Source organism: Sarcophilus harrisii, chromosome 2 (assembly GCF_902635505.1).
Source record: "Sarcophilus harrisii chromosome 2, mSarHar1.11, whole genome shotgun sequence".
Lineage (NCBI taxonomy): Eukaryota > Metazoa > Chordata > Mammalia > Dasyuromorphia > Dasyuridae > Sarcophilus > Sarcophilus harrisii.
In genome coordinates this window covers 357,772,490-357,780,545 of record NC_045427.1, presented here as the reverse complement: position 1 = coordinate 357,780,545, position 8,056 = coordinate 357,772,490, and positions in this window count along the sequence as shown.

Here is an 8,056-nt window from a genome sequence, read left to right as displayed (position 1 = left end):
TTTTTTTTTTTTTTTTTTTTTTTTTAAATCGTGAATCCCTTGGAATTGTCTTGGACTATAGTATTGATCAGGGTAAACAAGTCTTTTACAGCTGATCATCTTTCCAACATTGCTGTTACTGTGCACAATGATTTCCCAGTTCTTGGGTCTATATCCCAAGGAAATCATAAAGGAAGAAAAAAGACCCCCATGTGCAAAAATGTTTATAGCGGCTTTTTGCGGTAGCAAAGAATTAGAAAAGGAGTGCATGCCCATCAGTTGGGAAATGGCTGAAGTACATGAAGAAGATAACAATATAACTGTTCTATAAAAACTGATGAATAAGCTGATTATAGAAAGGCCTGGAAAGATTTAAATGAACTGATGCTGAGTGAAATAAGTAGAACCAGGAATGCATTTTGTGCACAATAACAACAAGAATGTGTAGTGATCAACTGTGAAAGGCTTCGCTCTTCCCAATAGACTTTGGACAGAAAATGCCATCTGCAACCAGAAAAAGAATTAAGGAGACAATGTAAATTAACACATTCTATGCTCTCTTCTGTTTTTCTGTTGTTGTTTTTAAATATCTCTATGGTTTTTCCCTTTTGCCCTGATTTTTCTCTCCCAACTTAATTCATAAAATAATATGTATTAAAAAATCAACTTAAAAAATGATTTTCCAGCTCTCACTTCCTTTTACACCAATTCAAATAGGTCTTACTATGTGTTCCTGAAACCACCTCCTCATCATTTCCCACAGCACAGTATTCCAACATAATCATATGCCACAACTTGTTCAGCCTTTTCCCAGTTAATGAGCATCCCCCTAATTTCCAATTCTTTGCCACCACAAAAAATGCTGCTATAAATATCTGTTTACTATATGTCCCTTCCAGTTTTCTTTGATCTCTTTGGGATACAATTGATTTTAAAATACACAATTTTCACATACAATGATATTGCTATATCAAAGAATATATGCAGTTTTATAGCTCTCTGCACATAGTTCCAGATTGTTCTCCAGAATGGTTGGACCAATTCAGTACTCTATCAACAGCTTATTAATGTACCTATTTTCCCTCATCCCTTCCAACATTTGTCATTTCTGATACATATGAGGTGGTTTCTCAGTTTTTTAAATTTGCATTTCTCTAATCAACAATTTAGAACATTTAAAAATATAACTATAGATAGCTTTGATCTCATCTGAAACCTGCTTGTTCATATTCTTTGACCATTTATCAATTGGGAAATGACTCTTATTTTTATAAATTTGACTCAGTTCTCTATCTGTTTGAGAAAAAAAAGGTCTTTAATCAAATAAACTGATGTAAATTTTAAAAAATATTCCTTTATTGTTCTTTATAGTTACCTGTTAGTAAAATGTAGTTTGATTATTTCTTTTAATTAGGTCTATTTTGTTTTTGCTTTGAGATCATGATTGCTACCACTATCTCATTTACTTAACTTAAAGCATAATAGATTCCATTCAAGCCCTTTATTCTAACTGTTTTTTTAGTTTTAAGTACATAACATATTGTTGCATTTTGCTTTCTGATACATTCTGCTCTCAACATACATTTTATTGTTTAGCTCATCCCATTTATGTTCAGTTATGATTACTGTGAATTTTCCTCCATCGTATTTTCTTGTTTATACTTCTTTTTCTTTTTATCCTGTCCATCTTTAAAAGTTTGTTTTGCTTCTGACCATTGTCTCCCTTAATCTGCTCCCCCTTTTATCATCCCCTCTCTTGTACCTCTTATCCCCTTACTCTCTTATTTCCCTATTGGGTAAATTACATATATATATATATATATATATATATATATATATATATATACAGCTGAGTGTGTGTGTATATATATTCTTCCCTCTTTGAACCCATTCCATTGAGAATGAGGTTTAGACATTGTCCTTTTTCTCAACTCCTTCTCTCCTCCTCCTCATTTCCCCCTCTTTGATGTGAAAAAATTTCCCCCTTTTTATTTCTCTCTTCCTCGTTCTCTCAATGCTTCCTTCTTCCTTACCCTTACTTTTTTTTTTTTTTTTGAGATCATTCCAGCATAATACTGCCCTAATACTATTAAAATTCTTAGGAGTTAGATGTATCATTTTTCTACATGAGAATGTAAACAGTTTAACTTTATAGAACTTTATAGAATCCCTATAATTACTTTCATTCAACATGTCTTAAAATTAAGCTTGTCTTCTACTTATCCTTGCTTCCCTCCTCAAATTTGCCTAGGATGATTGTTTCAAATCAGATAACAAATGCTTTCCCCACTTCCAGCAATCCTTCATCAACTAGATCACAGCCTCTGTGTTATCCTTTGCTCTTCCTCAGTCCCCCAATTTTCCATCAGTTTCCAAATAAACCTTAAAAATATCTCTTGAGGATCTAACCATTCTGTAGAGCAATTTGGAACTGCTCAAAAAGTTATCAAACTGTGCATACCCTTTGATCCAACAGTGTCTCTACTGGGCTTATATCCCAAACCGATTTTAAAGGAGGCAAAAGGACTCAAATGTGCAGCCCTTTTTGTAGTGACTAGAAACTGGAGACTGAATGGATGCCCATCAGTTGGAGAATGGCTGAATATGTTATGGTATATGAATGTTATGGAATATTATTGTTCTATAAGAAATGACCAGCAGGATGATTCAGAGAGGCTTGGAGAGACTTACATGAACTGATGCTAAGTGAAGTGAGCAGAACCAGGAGATCATTGTACATGGCAACAACAAGATTATACGATGATCAATTCTGATGGACATGATTATCTTCAACAGTGAGATGATTTAAACCAGATCCAATTGTTCAGTGATAAAGAGAGACATCTACACCCAGAGAGAGAAGCATGGGAACTGAATGTGGTTCATAATGTAGCATTTTCACTCTTTTTGTTGTTGCTTGCTTGCATTTTATTTTGCTTCTCTTTTTAAAAACTGCTTTGATTTGATTTTTTCTTGTGTGGCACGATAATTGTATAAATAGTATGCATATATTGGATTTAACATATATTCCTACCATGTTTAACATATGTTGGACTACTTGCCGTCTAAGGGAGGGCACAGAGGAAGTTGTGGGAAATTGGAACACAAGGTTTTCCAAGGGCTAATGTTGAAGAATTGTCTATGCATGTTTTGAAAAATAAAAAGCTTTAATAATAATAATAATAAAAATCTCTTGAATCCCTGTCTTTCTTTCCAGTCATATAGTACCATTCTATGTGAGATTTTTATCAACTCTAGCCTGGACTATTGCAATTGTTTCCTGATTATTTCACTGATTCCACTTTCTCTCCTTTTTAATCTTCCAGACAGCTGCCAAATTGATATTCGGAAAGCACAAGTCTGACCATGTCCCTTCCCTGCTCAGAAAGCTTCAGTGACTCATTTTGTCTCCTGGATAAAGTATAAACACGTCTGTTTTGGCATTTAGATTCCTTCACAAATGGGTTTCATCCTCTTTCCACACTGATCTATCTCCGTAACTTCCCCCAGCCACATTAAGCTGCAACCAAATTGGCATAGTTGCTGACATCATCTCCCCCTATCTCCTGCATTCGGTCTCTGATGAGGAGATATCCCTCCTGCTTCTAAAGGTCAGCTCCCATGCATACACTTCTGATTCAGAGGAATGCTGAAACCAATTGTTAAATTTTCAGTAGAGCAGTTAAATCTTATAAATCAGCAAACACTACACTCAGGTCTTAGTTTATTGTTGTGTTGATTATTTAAGCTTAAGAAAGTGATGGAGAAAATGATAGCAAGGCAGATTAAAAAGTAAGTTACTATTCTGTATTTTCAGAAAGCTTGGTTGTTAAAACATTTACTAGCACATCAGTAACTTCCCATCACTTTCAGGATGAAATATAAAATCCTGTTTGGCGTTCAAAGCAGTTTGTAATGTTCTCTGACCTTTCCAATTTCCTCAGCTTTTAACCATACTTTCCCTCTCCCCTCTCCCCCTCCCCCAACAATCTAGTGACACTGGCCTCCTCACTGTTCCTAGAACAAAACATTCTATTTCTGGACTCTGGCCATTTTCACTGAGTGTCTCCCATGCCTGGAATGTTCTCCTTCTTTGCCTCTTGCCTCCTCTGACTTCCTTCAAATCTCAGCTAAAATCCCCAAAAAGGCTTCAACAGAAATCCCTCTTGATTCTAGTACCTTTCCTCTGTTGATTGTTGTTGTTCACTTGTGTTCAATTCTTCATGATCCCCTGGACCATAGTGTCCATGAGGTTTTCTTGGCAAAGATACTGGAGTGATTTGTTATTTCCTTCTCCAGAGGATTAAAGCATAGTGACAGCCTAGGGTCACACAGTCAGGTCTTCCTGACTCCAGACCCTTGCACTCCATTCACTGAGCCTTTTAGTTGCTGGTTAATTATTTCCTCTTCAGTATATAGCTCGTTAGTATGTAATCACTTGTCTCCCCCATTAGACTACCAGCTCCTCTAGGAAGGGATAGACTTTTGCTTTTCTATATTTTTCTTTCGGAGTTTTTATGACGCTAGTCTCTGCAGCTTCACCTACCAGTGAGACTACTTCTTTTTCATTGGATATTCATTATCTTCATTCAGGTTACACCCACTTGACTATGCATTTTCCCCCAAGGTCTAACCTGACCTCTTTTTACTTTTTTCTCTTTATAGCATCTCTTTTAGTGTTGTCTTCAGCTCTCATTAGTTCAATTACCATCTTTTTCCAAGTGATTTCTAGTTTTGTTTATCTAATTCTAGATTCTATAATCCCATAACCCCAACTGTCCATTGAACATTTTGAACTGGAGATCCCATAGGCATTTTAAACTGGATATAACTTTTCTTTTAGTTTTTTATTTTCAAAATACATACATAGATAGTTTTCAACATTCATCCTTGCAAAAGTTTGAGTTCCAAATTTTTTTCTCCTTCCCTTTTCCTCACCCCTTCCCTAGACAGCAAGCAATTCAATATATGTTAAACAGGTGCAATTCAACACATTTCCACGATTATCCTGCCGCACAAGAAAAATCAAATCAAAAAGGAGAAAAGAGAAAGAAAACAAAAAGCAAACAAAAAAAGTGAAAATACTATGTTGTGATCCACATTCAGTCCCCACAATTCTCTCTCTGGATGCAGATGGCTCTCTCCATAATAAGTCCATTGGAATTGAACTAAACCACCTCACTGTTGAGAAGAGCCACATCCATTAGAATTGACCACTGTATAATCTTGTTGTTTCAGTGTACAATGTTCTCTTGACTCTACTCACTTCACTCAACAGAACTGAATATATCCTAAGCAGAACTAGTTACCATCTCCTCCCTGACCCTCAACTCATCTTTTCTTCTGAATTTTTCTATTGTATTAAGGACACCATCATAATTTTAGTCATCTAGGTTTGAAAGCTCAATGTCATCTTCAACTCCTCTCACTCCACATATTCAACAGGTTACCAAATCTTGTCATTTTTTTCTCTACAATATTTCTTCCATCCTTTTTCTCCACTCACACAGCCACAACTTAAGGGTCTTTCAATGGCACAATTGCACCATTAGCCTTTAAATGGTCTTCCTGCTTCAAGTCTCCCTTCAATCCATCCTCCCACAATCCCCAGAGTGATTTACTTAAAGCAGGGATCAGATCATACCACTTTTCTGTCCTAATCAACAAGCTTCAGCAGCTCCTAATCACCTCTAGAATAAAACATAAAGCCCTGTGTTTAGAATTTAAAGCTTTCTACAATCTGACCTTTTCCAATTCTTTTCCATTTTTCTTATATTTTACTTTGCTTCATGTATTCTACTGTTTAGTCACACTTTCTTTTCCTTGCATTTATTACTCCATCTACTCTCTCCATACCTTTTCATTGACTTTTTCTTTTCCAAACTGCTGCCTCTTAGAATCGTTGGCCCCCTTTAAGACTTCCTCAAATCTCTACATGCCTGTTTTTCTCCATTCAACTGTTTAAACTGAGCTTCTTAAAGTTAAGGTTTGACCGTGGATAAACTCCCAATGGATAAATTCTAGTATCCTCTACTATCTCTATCTCTATCACCTCCAAGATGTAAAATCTTGTTTGACATTAAAGTCCTTATAACTTGGTTTCTTCCTACCTTTCCAATCTTCTTAAACCATATTTCTCTTCAGGTACTCTATGATCCAGTAATACTGGATTGTTCCTCAAATAAGACTCCTGACTCCCCTGAAATTTTTCATCTGATTTTTCCCACTTACTCCCCTTTTCTGAACTTTGGCACAATGATTTAACTGCTTTTCACTCTGGAACTTCCCTCAGTGCCTGGGATCTTCTTATCCTGAAACATGCTGATATCCTTTCCCCAATGGTGAATTCTTTTGTTGGGGGAATGGTGTTTTCCTTTATTTTGGAGATTGGACCCAGGCTGCCCATGCTTAATTCTTCCAGCTAAACTTGTAACTTCCCAGATTCTTCATTCAGATGCTTTCTCTTTTCCTACTCCACTTTTATGTGTTATCATAAGGAGTAAGCTCCTCGAGAGAAGGGAATGCCTTTTTGTTCAGTGACAGTGGATAAAACATTAGACCTAAAGGCAGGAAAATCTGAATTCAAATGAGATCTCAGACACACTAGTTGTGTTAAAAGTTTTTATCTGTAAAATGAGGATAACAACAGCAACTACTTTCTTGAATTGTTGTGAGGCTCAAATGGGATAACATTTGTGAAATGCTTTGCAAACTTTAAAGAGCTATAAAATACTAGATAATATTTTTATATCCCCAGCACTTAGTACAGTGCCTGGGACATTTTAAGTGCTTAATAAAATACTTGTTGCCTGACCCATGTGTAGAATTCTCTCTTTCTCCATCTGTCTCCTGGCTTCCCAGGTTTCCTGAGAAATAAATGAGACAGGCTTCCTTTCAGATAAAATCCTGCCTTTTATAAGAATTCTTTTCAGTTTCCTTCTTAACATTGCCTTCCTTCTGTTGATCATCTCTAATTTATCCCCCATACACATTGTGTTTATAAATAATTATTTGCATATTGTCTGCTCCATTAGATTGTGAGCTCTTTGAGGGCAGGGATCATTTTCTGCCTTGCTTAGCATAGTGCCCAGCACATAGTAGATATTTAATAAATTCTCATTTATTGACTCATGAATTGACTCAAACATAAGCACCTTCAGGCCCCTCCTGATCTTCTGACTCTAAGATGATCTTTCATCTTCTCTGTTTTTGTCTTGTATGTTCTAATTTGTATGTTCTGTGTCTCCTGTGAAAATATAGTGCTCCTTGAGGGAAGTACTACTTGATTTTCCTTTGTATGTCTAGTACTTAGCATAGTTTCTGGGCCATGGTAATCTTTTAATGTTATTGATTGATTGATTGCCTCTCACCTCTATGATTTCCAACAGATAGACTTAGTTTCCTTGAATATTCTCCCTTCTCACTTCAAACTCTTGAAATCTCTAGCTCTCGTCAAAATTTAGCCTAAAATGCATCCTTTTCTATGTTCTCTGGCAAAATATTTTGTATATGTATCTTTGTAGGAAGCAACTTAAGAGTCTTAGAAAATTGACTTGTCTTAGATCAGTAGCTGTGATGTGTTCAAAGCAGAAACTGAACCCAGGTCACCCGAATTCTATCTACCTCTCTAACCATTAGAACATATTGTTCCTCACCTTATGCAGGGAAGGCACTTAATAAATGCTTGTTTATTGAATTGTACTGTACCTTATATTAATCTTATATAATATCTACCTGTGCATATATAGTTTTCTCTGGAAAGTTGTAAGCTCATTCATTTTCATCTTGTTTCCTCAGCTCCCAGCATAGTACCTTGCACTCAGTAGGCTCCTAATATTTGTTGAACTGAATTGAATCAAACTTTATTGAAATCTGTCTTCCAAGTCTCTCAGACCGTATACTTTGGAACTGTTGTTTGTCTCCTCCATCTCCTTTATATCCCACATTCACTCAGTTACCAAGCCTTGTTTCTGCTTCCTCAATGTCTTTCCATTCATTTTGGGTTTATAAACATTGTCTCTTCTGGATGTGTTTGAAGGCACCAAATGTTGTGGTTGTCATACTGAATGATATGCAC